Below are 16,688 nucleotides of genomic sequence, written 5' to 3'. Positions count from 1 at the left end.
CATGAATGAAATGCTTCTGAAAATTAGAGAATGTGACTATAACAAGTCCAGATAATGTGAGTTAATGGTGATAAAAGGACACTCCATCTTAAGTGATTTGAGCTAGTTTCACTTGAACTTTGACATTTATGACTTACACATTGCTCAAAATCCTCAACAGCAAAATTCAGGTGAACAGAGCATCGATAAGTATCACTAAATTTCCCATATTCTGTTCCATATACTATGTTATGTTTAATATACTGTAGGCCTTTTTAAAGTAATAGGAGCAATAACACATGTGTAATTGGACCATCATGTGTGTGTACAGATACAAAGCACTACTATATATGTATATACATTGTATATACATGTATATAGTTTATATATGCTGAATTATACTTCTGTGTAAATTATGGATTTTTTTCATACATGTATAACAATTCTGTTTTACGCATTTATTTTTCTTGCTTCTGTCTTGCTACTATCCAAGTGAAGATGGATGAAATGATGAGTCTTCACTTCGGGAATATTCACATGTAAAAAGTAACACTGTAATTAATATTTCTGAATTTAAAAATTCTTTTATCTTCCAATTTGTTTCATTTTGTTATTTAAGTCAGAGGGAACAGATGTCAGTCAAATTGTAATTTAAGTCCTCACAGCAAAGAAACTGATATATTACGAGCATACAACATAAATTTAATGAAAACAAATACTTCTTTTTTCATTTTTCTATTTCTAGAATAAATTTTACAAGTAAAACAACTTTAGTAGCTTCGTTAATTAGCCAAGACCTTTGTAATTTATCTAGGTAGGTAGAAAAAGTAGGATATTGAAGGCAAAATTTAAGAGAAGAACCAGTTTAAGACATTGATCATCCTATTTTACTTTTAAAATCATCACTCCCAATAATAATACAAATGATAAAGTAATAATAAACAAAGACAACTATTTTTAGCATACTTATATGGAATCTGAATTGAAGGGGGCAGATTTTTTCATAATAAGAACTACCAGGGGTTTCTAGTTGTGAAGAAGCAATGCTATGGCCATCTTCTTTAATTTTGTTAATATTTATTCCAGGGAACAACATTCATATTTTCAAGAAGGAAAATATATTATTTCTTTTCTAGTATACTTACATAGATGATTTTTCACATATTAAAAGACTTTAATAGAAAATAATTTGTGTGGTGGATTTCAAAGATACATAATCGCATAGGCAAGGTAATAATTTTATAGTTTGACCCAACCCAATGTCTTTAAGCATTAAAACACAACGGACCTCAATAAAAAGAAGACTCTTCTTTATCATCCAGTAATAGAAAGGACCAGCATACCTCATTAAATGTTTCTTTGGCATATTTAGTTTATCTACTTGTTAATAAGATGAGTAGTACAATGAATTGATCAAGTTTGCCATGTAAACTGTACCAAAGCAAAACTTGTTGCATTAAGAATAATTGCTAATTACCAGATTTTAAAAAAATACCTGAATAGTTTATTCTAATTAAATTATAATAATTAAGAGATTATTCTCTTGATAATGAAAAGCACCCCATTACCTGTATTATAATGTATCATATGAAGACAGGACTTTTGCTCTTCTGATACATTTTATTAAGAACTCTTAGGTTTAAAGTTATCTGAATGGTGAAACACCACATAATAATTTTTGTTAGCTTTAAAACAAGAGCATAACTTCCTTCACTTGGGGATGACAAAGCTGGTTCTGAAAAAAGATGTTGAAACAAATTTGTCGCCTACTTGTGTGGGAATGCAAAGAAGTTCTCTTCTCCCTCCAGGCCTCATTGCTTTCACCGTTCCTGACATTCTGGCTTCTAATTCTATTTCTGACTCAGTGTCAAGATATCTTTACGACTAAGGGCATATTCACTGAGTTCAAATCAAGTGCCAAGGCAAGATCAGGGACTGATGACAGTCCTTATACCCAATGGCAATATACCCAATTAATTTGTCTTTCTACCTAGACCAAAAAGATAATTCAACATCTCCTCTTATTGTGAAATCCTTGATAAATCTGATGGAAAAAATCAGAACCGATTAAAAAAAAAAAACTACTTTAAAACTACTTCTGAAAAATCAAGAAAATGAGTGTTTTAAAAATATGGAAATCATCTTTAAAATCCCAAAACCTTCCTTTTTTTCCTATGGAATATTCTTTCTTTGCATGACATCCAAAATATTAGCTTAATTAAAGCTACTAAAATCTACACATTTTAATCTTGTTTACAATGTAATCTTTCTGATTACATTGCCACATAGAATGCTAATTTTTTTTTTTCCCAACAGAACTTTGGGAAAACAATTTATCTTCAAATTTACCTTTACAATACAAAAAAGTCTGTCAAAAATGTAAACTATTAACTATATTCTGTAATTAGGGTCAAAAAGAAAACTTTAAGGACTATCTAAATTAGACATTTTATTAAATCAAACAGGATTGTTTTTCTACATGTACTCTGCGTCACCGGATTTGAATCCAAAATTGAAATCGGTTACTCTATTTCTAATTAGCGGTTCATTTGTTAATTTACTTTTTAGCTGACAGTAAAAGAGAAGTGGGTAGAAAAATGATAACTCCAGGTATTAAGTATGTCATCTGTCTATGCATAGCGAAGTCCATGAATCTCACACCGATTCTTCAAGAAAACTTCTTAAACAAAAGGACAGTGGAAAGATGAAGGGAAAATGAAAATGATCTCTCTTTCTGAAGACCTTTTGTTGAAGGCTTAATGGAGAAAGCCTGAACTAGAGCTTCATATCAACATTTTGGTGTCCTATCTTTGGAAGAGTTTAAAATCTCACAGTAGGTTCACTGTGTCTTCCAGTATGAGTCTAAGTCACATCAGTTACCATCTGTTAATACATTCATTGGAAATTAAACCTTAACAGTAACTAAACCAACTAGAATCAAAAGTAAAATTTAATGCAAAGAAACTCACAAAGATAAACTGAGGTAACAATGCATAGTAAAGCATTTAGCTTAGTTCATAGTATAGATGTGTTAAATAAATTATGGTATCTTCTTTTTCTTTTTTTTTAATTATTGGTTTCTTCTGTATAAGCAAGAACTTCTCATTATTGTCTAGTTAGCTTTTGTGCCACTTTAACATAACTTTGTCCTTAGCTCATTATCAGAATTCATTTAAGAAATACAACCCGAGCCGGGCTCGGTGGCTAAGACTGTAATCCTGCGCCTTTGGGAGGCTGAGGTGAGTGGATTGCCTGAGCCCGTGGGTTCGAGACCCGCCTGGGCAACGAGACCTCATCTCTACAATAAATAAAAAAATCAGCCGGACGTGGTAGCGCATGCCTGTAATTCCGGCTACTTGGGAGGTTGAGGCGGAAGGATCGCTGGAGCCCAGCAGGTCGAGGCTGCGGTGGCCAGGAGCAGCCACTGCACTCCAGTCTGGGCGACAGAGTGAGACTCCAACTCAAAAAAAAAAAAAAAAAAAGAAAAAGAAAAAAGAAATACAACCCAATTGTTAACATCTAATTAACAAACTTATTTATTAAAATTTCTTTATTATACATTTCAAAGCTATGACTCTTTCAGAGTCAAATACCCATAGTATGGAATATTTTTATTAATAATAATATTGTTCATTAACAGTATAAATGACACTAAAACCGCTTCTTAAATTGGATTATATACTCTTCTTTATAAATGTGGATAAAGATAACTGGGAATTGCTCAAATGAATTCTGAATATATATATAAATTTCATTTACCAACATCTTTATTAAATAAATGATAGTTTGCATGCTGTACTGTTATACAGATGAACTTTTAGAAAAGTTTTAAAGGTTCAAAAATGGGATAAGATGGAGTGTGCAATGTTGAATAGTATATAACCAACAATATAATATTTTATTTGTTAAATGAGGTAAGCTTGAGTTTGACATTTCATCATTTCTCATTTAAACATGACTACCCAGATCTGAGATACTGTACTCCATTCACCACTCCCATCCCATCTCAAAATTATAAATTTACATTTCTAGAAAGCATTGTGTCTTAATTCAAAGAAAGAAAGGTGAAGATATTGATTCTGTGGGACTTTCCTGAAAACCATAATCTGCCTGTCTTAATTGCAACATGTGTGGCTCCATCCTATTTTCACTGCAAGAAAATGGGAAAGAAATTTAGCAAATAGAAAATGAAGAAAGAAAGAGTATAATGTGTAATCAGTTGGGGAAAATCTCCTGAGGTATCTCTGATGTGCCCACTCATCAGCTGCCACTTGGAGAACTATTATTCTCAGCAAGTACATCACCACACAAATACTTTCTCTCTCAAAATACGCATTCTGTTTCTTCCTATATTTGTAAAAATTACTGTAGATATTCTTTTATTTTCCAAAAATACACATCTCTTCTGGGCATCAAAATTGAGTTTCAAATTTGCTTCATCTAATAGTCCTTTATTGATACAGCAACCTAGATTTTTACTATTTTCTCAAATACTTATGCATACTACTTTAAGTTGACTGGGTATGGTGGAATATTTTTCCATAAGTATCCTTCAGTCATTTTGCCTATCTGTGCCAAGAATTCTGCCTTTTCAATTCTATGGTAAGCACCGGAGAGCACAAACTCTCTTTGGTAGCCCAAACTCCAGGACTGTATTTTGCACAGTTATGGGAAATACATTCTAATCAGACTTCTGAGTTTCATGAATCGTATCGTGTTTATAGAATAGTCACATTACTACCTTTTCTCACATTATTTCCAACACAGAATCTTGATAACAAAGACACTAAATATTTGCTGAAGAAATGAATGAAAAGTCTTTTAAAATATGTATGGTCTATAGGCTCTTACAAAAGTTGAATGTTTTTTGGTATGTAACCCAGAGAAATGATGAAAAGAGATGGAGTTTGGAGTGCAAGAGAGGTGGGAAGATATGTGACAGTATGAAAATATAATAACTTCTTTTATTTTTCTTGAGTTTCCTTATTAGTAATGTACATACTGATCTCAAGTTAGTAATGTTAAGGAAATTGAATAATATAAGCATGTCTCCAGGGACAAACTAGAAGAAGGAAGAAAGGAAATAAAAAAGGAAGAAAGGAGGGAGGGAAATAAAGAAGGTGGGAAAGAAGGAAGAGAGGACAGGGAGAGAAGGGGAGGCTATAAATGTAGTTATATTTTTATAGCTACAAAGTATCAGACAAAGCAGAGAAAGGAGTATGGTACGCATATGTGGTACTAGTGAAGCTTTTGCTCAGTTGTTAAAATTTTTTCAAGAGCAATAATTTAGTAGGATCTATTGATGTCTTCTTTGTTGCAATTGTTTAACTACATACAGGCTCCACCACCGCACTGAAAAATTTACTAGAATGTTAATCCAGCCAGGATTATTAAAATAAAACAGAGTATACCTGTAAACATCATACATAACATAATCTCATCTTTCCTTGAGAAAGATGAGATGTGTAAACACACCTTTATCTATTCTATACTAGCCAAATGCACAGGAATACAGACATGGAGTGGCAGAATATGACGAGTGCTATTCCTTGATTTTAGTTTCTGAGCCTATGCGGACAAAGGTGAGGTAAAATTATGTTATGCAAAAAGGATTGCATGGATGCTCATACAAATCAGTATATGTTTCTACCAATTTATGCATATCTAATCATATTTTCATTTAGGTAATGTGAGGCCTTCAAAGGAGAAGAACAATCATCCATGTCCTTATTAAAGTTTGAATCTTGAAATGCTGCTATAGTCACATTCTCCTCTATTTTACTGAACAATATAAGTAATAAATCAGAGTTTAACTGACAGTGAATTTACCCCCAATAAGACACATTTAAGGTAAATATAAGAACAAAGACCCATTTTTGAAGAAATAAACTTCAAGTCTTTATTTTTATCAAAGATGTGGATATCCTTACGAAATTTCAGAGTGCATTTTGAGTTTCTGGAAGTTTGACACTGTGGTACTATAGTTTGGTTGTCTTGGATGCTTGACTTTGTATTAGAAATGTATATTCTGTTACAGAGAGACTCCATGAGGCATTTTATGTTGTGCTTGACATATACTTATGTTTAAATTCTAATCCTATTAGGGAAAAATAACCCTAAACTATACATTTACATCTTTTAATGCATTTAGAGCACAATTTAATTATCTTAGAAGTCATTGTGCAAAAGTACTTTGTAAAATGGATTACATAATTTCAAACTGTTATCAAAGCAAAAGTCCAGTACATCTTAGAAAACGTAACATAAGGAGCACGTTGCTAGTCAGTAGAATCAGGGAGGTAGGGCTAAAAAGTTCTTCAAACATAAAGTAGGCATGAATAAAATAAAAATATAAAAATATGATTTCTTAAAGATTATTTAATATATTTGGATTGTTAAAGTAAAATGTGTTTATGTAGATATGAGTATCCATGTCACATATTCAAATGTTATGACAAAGTATAAAAAGGTTAATGTCCAACTTATAAAAACTATCAACATGAGATATGAATTAAGTTTCATATCTTAACCCACTGTAAAAACTGAATTTCAAGATTTCATTTAACTTGAACTTTTCTGAATAATTTTTGTGTAAAACATGATTTGTGCTGAGGGCACATAGGGTGATAACTATTAACTTCTAGGAAAAGCTCTTCCATGCCTTAAACACGTTCACAGTCAAACTGTAAGCTTTATTGGAGCAGTAGAGAGTGCTGATATCTAAGAAAGATAAAAGGCCCTTTCTTTATGCTGCATATTAAAATGTTACTTTTGTTTGGTTATAGTTCTGAAACTGCCATGGGATCTGAATTACTTAAAATAGATAAGGATCTCCTATAACTATGGTATGCATATTCGCATATTCTGTTTTATCAATATCTCGTGTGACTTATGCTCTTATCATAAAAGACCAAATTACCAAAAACAAATGAAGACTATAAAAGTACAACTCAACAACTATCATTCTTTCTTAGGTGATTACTAAGGGCATTTCGATTTCCTCTGCTTCCTATTATCAGGTGAAGTTACAAGTAGATAGAAAAAGACCATTTTAGCCTGTAAGTTCATCCTTTTGCCCACATTTCTCCACTATACTTACTGTGGTTTAATAGAAAGGGGAGTCTAAAGAAGATCCCACAGATAACCACAGATGATAGGTCTCACTGCTAAAAACAGATTTCCCTGATGAAAACAAAACTCAGGATATTGGAGGTTCCCTTTTCCTAACAAAAAGATGGGTAGAACTATATATATAGCTTGAAAATCCTCAAGGTTTTTCGATAGTTTCAATTTGCTACTACACTCTAGAATGTGGAACAAGACTAAACTTCCAAAGGCTGTCTTCATGTCTTCATGATCCAGCTATTGCTTCATAAGAAAAAGAAAAATGAAACTTTAGATTCAGAAAATGGAACTTCTGCATTAAATGACAGTTCTGCTGGTTTGACTTTTTTTTTTGTTTGAGTTGGCATCTCACTCTGTGGCCCAGGATGGAGTGCAGTGGCACACTCACGGCCACCCCAGCATCGACCTGCTGGGCTCCAGCCATCCTTCTGCCTCTGTCCTCCAAGAAGCCAGAACTATGGATGTGTGCTGCCACTCCTGGCTAATTTTTCTTTTTTCTTTTTTTTTAATTGTAGAGATGAGGTCTCACTATGTTGCCCGGGATGGTCTCAAACCCACGGGCTCAGGCAATTCTCTTGCCTCCACCTCCCAAAGTGCTGGGATGACAGGCTGAGCCACGGAGCCCAGCTGGTTTAATGCTCTTGAATCTCTAGCTATGTAAGACGTCATGGGAAAGGTCACTGTGACTACCTCAGGGAGGTCTTTCTAATACCTTAAGAAAATCTCAGGCCCTGTGATATCTTGAATTTTTCCAAGTGAATTGTGGCTAAAGGCATGTCACTCTCTTGGCCTATTAGTTTAACTGCTATTGATAAAGATTCCCTAATATTAAGGAGAAAACCTAATTCCATATAAGTGTAACAACTGAGTCTCTATTAGTGAGTGTAGCAAATATGTAACTGGTTTCTCCACCCCCATCCCTTAACCCTGACATGTAGGATGCATGTGTGTGACATTTTCTATTTGGAAAACATGTAGTGGAAATGAATTTATGGGGGAAAAAGTGGTTCAACAAACTTGATACATATAATTAACCAAAATTTACTTTTGTTCTCTATCTCCCTCCTATACCCACACTTCTTCAAAACATGCACATCGTGGGTTTTATTGACTATTGTAAAATGACTTTTTAATTGCTAAATTATCCTTTAAAAGTATTTCAATTTGTTTTAAAATGATGAGCTGCTCTGTAGGTAAGCCTCCTGAGTGTCCCCCCAGCTCTACATAATTGAGATATCTGCATTAAAAATGTAGAAAATTAGAAGGAAATATAAGTGATTAGAGAGAATAATTTTTGTATATTAAATAGCCAATATTTTAACTTTTCATCCAGCATTTTGATACTGTTAGAAATAAGCAAAAGGCATTGAATAATTTAGTAACTAAATTAAGCTGTTAACTTTGTTCATGCATTCATGAGTATACTAAAACAACTCTTTGCAAATTAAGTTACTTTAGAATACTTTAGAATGTGATCTAAAATTTGAAGACACATCTAAGTGCGAATACTAAAAATGACCTACATTTTTTGTTCTTTATTTTGTCTATGTGGCATAGGCATTAAAGTTGTGTTTTAGAAAAAGTTTCAACTAAATCTGAAACTAACTTTAAATGTTATGGCTATGTATATGTAAATGCAGGGTCCTTGCATATGCATGTTTACAAAAGTTCTATTAAAATGATTGATAAATATTTGGGTAAACTAGTCACATGTTTGGCATGTATCCATACTCACATTTAATGTTATGAATTTCTTGGGATTTTGAATCAGATCAAATTTTAATCATGATGGGATATATGTAAAGCTGGGCACACTGGCCTATTTCTGATAAGAACTGGATCTACCATACAGATAAACCAATCATGTAATGTTTGAAACATTGAATTTTTTCAGATCTGGGTGAGAATCTCTGTTCAGCCATTAATTCCTACGTAATCTTGCAGGTTTTTAAATGCTTCTGATCTGCTTAAACTCTCTAAGATATGTGGTCAGATTTATATTAAAAGATCATTCTACAAACTGTGGAGAATGGATTGAAGAAGAAGAAGATGGCAACTAAGAAAGCAGTCGGGGCTTTCAAAATTTTTGTTTCTAATAATTTTAAATGTAAAGAAAAGTGGCAAAGATAGTACAGAGAGTTTTTTATATGGCCTTCAACCAGGCTTTCCTAATGTTAACAACTCACATAAAAATGGTACATGCAAGTACTAAGAAATGAACAGTGGTACAATACTATGAGCTAAACTATAGGATTTATTTCTATTTCAGCAATTTTTTCACTATTTTTTCTGTTGAAAGAGCCACTCCAGCATATTATATTATACTTAGAATTTGTTTTTATTTTTTTCTGTATTCCATCCTAAAAACTCTGGTGGCCTGGACTAGGCGAGTACCACTGATGGCAGAAAGAAGCAGATATGAAGCATATTTTAAAGCTGGGAACAATGGACTGAGCTATTGAAGGGCTATGAATCATGAAGCAAAGGAAAGAATCGGGGTGATTTGTAGTTTCTGGCTTGAAGAATTTAGCGAATGGTGGTGACTTTCACTGAGACAAAAAATACTTGAGAATGGGCTGGGAGCATGTTTGGAAGGAAAATCTTGAGTTTCATTTTGTACTTGTTAAGATGTGAGGATAAGCAATAAAGTATGTAAAACATTTAGATCAATGACTGCCACGTGCTGAGTGTTTAATAAATGAGAGCTGTTATGAGACTGTCATTATCATTATCATTACCATCACAAGGAGTATCAACATTGCCTCAGGCTGCAAAGAACCTTTCTGTGAAGGTGCCACTGAGAGAGGCATTCCTGTTTGGTTCCACACTTTTTCTGTGTGGAATGTTTTCAGAGACCAATCCAATCGGAGTGTAAACTGGATTTTCAGGCCTCGTTTGTGGTTGCAGAAGAATATCCTTATGACATTCCTATCCTTCTCTATCCTGAATTTGGGTTTTAACTATGGATCCTATATCACAAAGGACTTCACTGTAAATGCCAAGTTGAGAGGGCTCTGTTCAACTTGGGAAAAGGTATAGGTGTATAAAAGAACATAGAATGTTAAGAAAATGAAAAGAGTTCAGTGAGTTGGAGGGAATTGTTGAAGATGAGATTAGAAAGGCAAATTGAGACCATAGTTAGGGGGCTTCAGTGTTTTAAGGAGACTGGAATTTATTCCTTAGAAGGAAAATAATAAAATGTTTTAATATCAAGATCTTTGTTAGTGGAAAAGTTACACCAAGGTAATAGTGAAATTCTATTGTCAAAAATCCTTATAAACAACATGGTTTTCTGTGTTCAGTCTATTCCTAACCATAGGGCTCTTCAGGATAGTAAAATGGATATCTTGAGTATGCAGATAGTGAATTTAGTAAAGACAGCAAATACTGTGGATTTTTACAGAAATATTTTTAATAGATTCCTACTCAGAAAAAGACCTGGGGATGCTATAAAGTTTCAGTTATAATATGCCTTCTCTCCTGTGTCCAACTTTAACTATCCCCACCAAGTCAAAATAAAAGTATATAGGTGCCCAAAATGCCCTGTGCAGGATGATAACACATTTTAGAATCTACTGTATGGTTTACCCAGAAATTAATTTCAGCTGAGCTAAGAAAAGTGGGGCATCAGCATCTATTCATAATGCCTTAGGACATTTTCTTTGTGTTGTACATAGTCAGATTTCCAAGACTTTGCCAATTACCTGACTTTAAAATGTCAGCACAAACCTAACCTTTATACCAATAATAGACTATTCTGATTGTAGTAATATAGCTTATACTTAATTGTGTAGTAGGCTCATTGTATAAATCCCCTGAAAATCAAGCAGGGACAATAAGGCAGCTTTAATGTGATGCCAGATGTGAAAACAAGAAATGAGTTGTAGTTGAACATTTCTTCATGTGTCTGTTGGCTGCTCAGATGTCTTCCTTTGAGAAGTGTCTGTTCATATCTTTTGCCCACGTTATAATGGGGTTGTTTGTTTTTTTCCTCTCAGCACATTTGAGTTCCTTGTAGATCCAAGATGTTAAGCCTTTGTCGGACCTGGAGTTGGCAAATACATTTTCCCCACTCTGTGGGCTGTCTCCCTGCTCTCTTGATGGTTTCTTTGGCTTTGCAGAAGCTTATCAGTTTAATGAGGTCCCACTTTTCTATCTTATCTCTTATGGCCTGTGGGTTTTGGGTTTTGTTCAGGAATTGGATGCCAGTTCCAATTTCCATAAGGGTATGTCCTGCATTTTCTAAGGTTCTACACTGTTGGTGGGAATGCAAACTAGTGCAACCTCTGTGGAAAGCAGTATGGCGATTCCTAAAAGCTCTAAATATCGACCTCCCATATGACCCTGCAATCTCCCTACTGGGAATATACCCTGAAGATCTCAAATCACTCTATCAAAAAGATACCTGCATTCGAATGTTTATCACAGCATTGTTCACAATAGCAAGAACCTGGAACTAACCATGCTGTCCATCAAAAGAGGACTGGATTAAAAAAATGTGGTACAATACATGATGGAATACTACACAGACATAAAAAAGAACAAAATCATGAATTTCGCAGCAACCTGGATGGAACTAGAGTCTATAATACTGAGTGATCTCTCAGAAACAAAGATCTGAGTATCCCATGTTCTCACTCATATAGTGGACCTTGAACATCTACCATAATACTATAAAAAAAGAACTGACAGTGGTGGGAAACTATGGAGGGGGTAGGAAGGGGAAGGGAAGTGCGACTAACGGTAGTCAACATCTGTCTGGGGATGGGGAGACACTCCTTATTAACAAGGGTGCCTGAACAATGCACATTTGTAAACCTAACCCTTAACTGTACCCTACAATTTTATAATAAAAAATATGTTTAAAAAAAAGAAATGAGTTGTGTATATATATATATATATATATATATTAAGATATTAAAAGTTGTGTTATTCTACCATTCAAGATTTACATGGGTACATGTAAATCAAACACATGAGTCAAGATTCCTTCAAACCATTAATAATCTTTCATACTCTATTCATATTTTCCCAATGCTAGTATTATTAGGCATTGCACACATTACCTGAAATTATTTCACAATGTAGAGACAAGTTCTGGGACTCAGACTTTTCAATACATTGTTAGTGAGTGTTACAGAAAGTACTGAAGCTGACTTCACTTATCCTTCTGTTTATAGTCTGTTATTAAATCTGCTCTCTTCTACGAGGCCTTACATGGATCTTTTAATTTATTGACTTGCTTATGTTATTTTACTGTGCGAATGCACACAACTAGCAGTAGAGAATGATAAGTTAGGTTTAAAAATTCACAAGTAAGAATATGGTATTAAGAAAATAAATGTTTTCTTCAGAATTAGTGTGGCAGAATCTAGGCCATGAATTCTACTAGTAGATTTTGCCCTTTAACTGCAACCCCTGAGGATAAATGAAACGCCAATAAAGATTGATTCCTTTATAGGTAAATGATGGATAAGGCTGTGAATATTTCAGAACATCCCCACTCCTTTTTAACTCACAGAGTCATTTAATCTTGCTAGTGTTATTTCAAATGATGGTCAACTTTCTGACTTGCTACTTATAGCCACTGCAATGCTGGGTTGAAGACTTACTGTTTTCATAATTTAAATGTTGTTAGACTAGAAACAGGAGAGAAAACCTTTCAATAATATTTATGCCATTTGAAAATATCTTTGGACGTTCTCTGGATAAGCTTCTTTAGCCTTCTTTAAAGTAAGAGAAGCGATTGTTAAATACTGAATTGTTGGCTCTGATACTGATGCCTAATTCTTAGTTGCACTCGTCTTGTTTCTTTTCACCTATTTCTGTTTTGTTTTGTTTTTTTTCCTTGTTTTGAGTGAGATCACTCAAATCTATCACTTTAAACCTGCTATAAAGCAGGAAACAGGGGAAGGGATTTTATGAATAAAATGATATAAAGTGTTGCTTTTTGATTCTTGATAGGTGTCTTTTAGGTGTAGTCTAGGAATGGTTTGAAGTCAATTACATATCAACAAGGTAGTCAGGTACTAACAAGAATATACAGTACTGTACTTTACACAGAGTTAGTGAACATCTACTGTTTCAAAGCAAGTCATTGTGAATATAAAAACATGTGATCTAAAGGAAATGATAGACTAATTTAGGAAGCCATGACTCACACATACAAAATTATTTGAAGGGATTAAAAACTGTTGGTATAGACAAAACACATGATAGGAATTAAGAAAGGATTAAAATACTGTTTGACAGAAAGGCATTCGTGTCCTCAACACCCAGGATCAGCCCTGAGCAAATACCTTCTGAAATGCTAAAGATCATAGATGCCATCGTACTCCTAGCTCATTATCGTTTCAGTCTGCACTAGCTCTAATTAACTATTAAGTGTACAAAATAGAAAAAATATGAAAATTTTTGGAATATAAAGATTAACCACAATTCTCCACTTACAAGTCCCTAGCTGAAGAGTCCCTTAATGACGCAGTTATAATTATTCAGACTGTTTCAGTGTTTTAAAAGAACTCTGGATTTAGAATGATGCTGACTTGTTGAAACAATTACATCTGAAATGAATAAGCACTCCTTTTGTAGGAAAAAAATCCACATTAGTATGGTTAAAATGTCCATTTAAGCATATTTTATGGAAACAAACTTCGATTTCTTGAACTTGGTTGTACTGCTATCTCTGTCTCTGGATTGATTCATAATGATTGCTTTTATGCAGCCCTTTGATGAATTTTATATATATATATATATATATATATATATTTAAGAGGTCCTGCTTACATTCCTATGACCGAATGGCTAAGGTTCTGGTGGCTGTATAGTTTAGGGATCCAATTTTTCCAAAATCCTCTGGATTGCTATTATAGTTCTGTCCACTCTATACATATTCAATTAATTTCAATATACAATTATTGATCCTTGTAGTAAATCTATGGGAGTCAGTCATAATCTGCTCCACAGAACTCAGAAAGAGAAGAAGTCATTCTCTTAAAGTAAAAATCATAGGCATAATGAAATCTGTTTTTAAATAGAGAATCTTAACCACCTGCAGAGTAACCTATGCAGTTATTTCTTTTGAAGAGTTTCTTATTTAACAACATCTTGTAACAATGATTTAGTTGCAGTCTCAGAGATCCATGGCAGGAGCAGGATATCCTATTGATTCTATATCCTAGATCTATTTCTGAAATTATTTCTCTTCACATCTTACAAACCATTATTTAATTCACCATAATTTCTTCCTGAACTTTAGCAATAACTAATTATTTTGTCACATTCACTCTCTACTCCACCTCCAGAAATACCTTTTTCCACAGTAGTCAAAGTGATCATGTAATTCTGGCCAGTTTATTCCTCACTTAAAAACCCTTCAACAACTTCTTATGGTCTTTCTTAGAAGGTTCAAAATCTATAATATAGACAGCAATGCCCTGCATGGTCTTCACCTCCCATATGACCCTTGCCCATTATTCATCATTTTTCCCTTTATTTACTAAGCTCCAGTCACATTTGCTTTATGTCAATTTACTTAAAATACCCAAGTGATTTTATACCTGAACATCTTGTTTTATGTTTTCACGATCTGGAAGTCGTTTTCTTTAATTCTTTGCAGGGTCTCCCTATTCATCCTCAGGTTCTTGCTTATGCTTCCACAGGGAAGTTCTCCCTAAATTCCTACAGAAAAATGGGTCTTTTGTACTGCAGTCACATAACATTATTTACTTTTACTTTAGAGTAATAAAGACAGTTAAAATTAGTTGTTTGTATGATTACTCATTTAATGCATACTCCATTAAAAAAGAGTGAAGATAGAAACCATGTCTACCTTGTTAATGTGGTGTCTTCACTGACATGCTTAGTGCTTAGCACATGATCGTTCAAGAATATTCAACAAACATTCTTAAATGAATAAATCAATGAATAAATGAAAACTAAAAAAAGTTTACTGTAACTGTTTTGAGGAAGAACTATTAAAACCAATGACTGGCTAAAGGAATTAGTGAGCAAGAACTTATCACTACTTCTTGAATACTATCCCAGGAGTGTTTGTGCCTCATAAGGAAACATCAAGGCCAGACATTCTGCCATGAGGCATAATAAATTATTCGTTATGATTAGCTAGTTATTACCTCTGCTTTGATTCTGTGTTCACTGAACAATGCTCTATTTACTTCTAATTTTAAAGATGTGGGGTACAATTCGGGGTTAGGTATATGAATGTTCATTATGAAGGTACCCTTGTTGATGAGGTGTGCCCCCCCTCCTTTGGCAGTTTCCCACTACTGCCAACCTCTCCCCCTCTCCTGGCAGTTTCCACTACTGCCAATCCCCTTCTTATAGTATTAAAATGATGGTTCAAGGTCCGCTTATGAGTGAGAAACAGTTCTTGGTTTCTGTGATAGTTCACTCAGTATTATAGACTGTAAGTTCATCCAAGTTGCTGCCAAGTTCATAATTTTGTCCTTATTGTAATATTCCATCATGTATATGCACCACATTTTTAAAAATCCAGTCCTCTTTCGATGGGCAGCATGGTTGGTTCCATGTTTTTGCTATTGTGAATAATGCTGCAATAAACATGCATGTACAGGTATCTTTTTCATAGAGATTTGAGTTCCTCTGGGGATTGTGGGGTCATATGAAGGTTGACTTTTAGATTTTTTAGGAATCATCAAACTGTTTTCCACAGGGGTTGTACTAGTGTACACTCCCACCAACAGTGTAGAAGTGTTCCTTTTTCCCCACATCCTCTCCAGCATCTGTTGGTCTGCCAAAAAGAAAAAACAAACAGCGCCATTACAAAGTAGGCAGAAGATATGAACAGACACTTCTCAAAAGAAGACATACGAATAGCCAACAGATACATGAAGCAATGCTCAGTCTCACTAATGCTCAAAGAAATGCAAATTGAAACCACACTGAGATACCACCTAACTTCAGTCAGGATAAAATAAAAAAGAATACAATTCTTTTCATAATTGTATTTCCTTATTTATTTTTCAGGAAGAAAAATCACTGTGAAGCTCATGTAGCTATTCTGATCTCAGTGACATAGTTCTCACTGTAAACAAAGATGTTGATATCCTGACTTATATAGCAACCTCATAAGTCAGTTTCATACATCTACATATCTCTCCTCTGGTGCAGAGAATGGAGAATAGCTCAGAAAATAAAATATGGAAGAATGCAGCTCACTCGAGACGGCAGTGGACCTTGAATAAACGGTACACACAAAATTTGACATGAGAAGAAATTTAAATTCTAGCAAGATTTTGTTGTTGTTGTTGTTTTAATATATCTAGAAGGAACTTTAAGTGTAGGCCAGAAACTGGTGTCAACGGTAGGATATAAAGCTAGGATTTCAATTGCCAAAAAGCAATGAAAATGAGAGAAGGAGGTTGAGTAGCACTGGAGAGGGGTGTGAGGAAACTGTCTGCTACAAGCACTGTTGTTCATGATGTGGGGTACCGCAGTAATACGTTGTGGCTTCTGAGCCTGCATTTAAGCACAACATGCATCAGAGATACCAGAGATCAGGCATAAATGCAGCATCATAGCAAATCTAAATGTAATGACAT

Source organism: Carlito syrichta, unplaced genomic scaffold (genome assembly GCF_000164805.1).
Source record: "Carlito syrichta isolate Samal-C Ts95f unplaced genomic scaffold, Tarsius_syrichta-2.0.1 Scaffold315166, whole genome shotgun sequence".
Taxonomy (NCBI): Eukaryota; Metazoa; Chordata; class Mammalia; order Primates; family Tarsiidae; genus Carlito; species Carlito syrichta.
Note: the sequence above shows the minus strand (reverse complement) of the source record.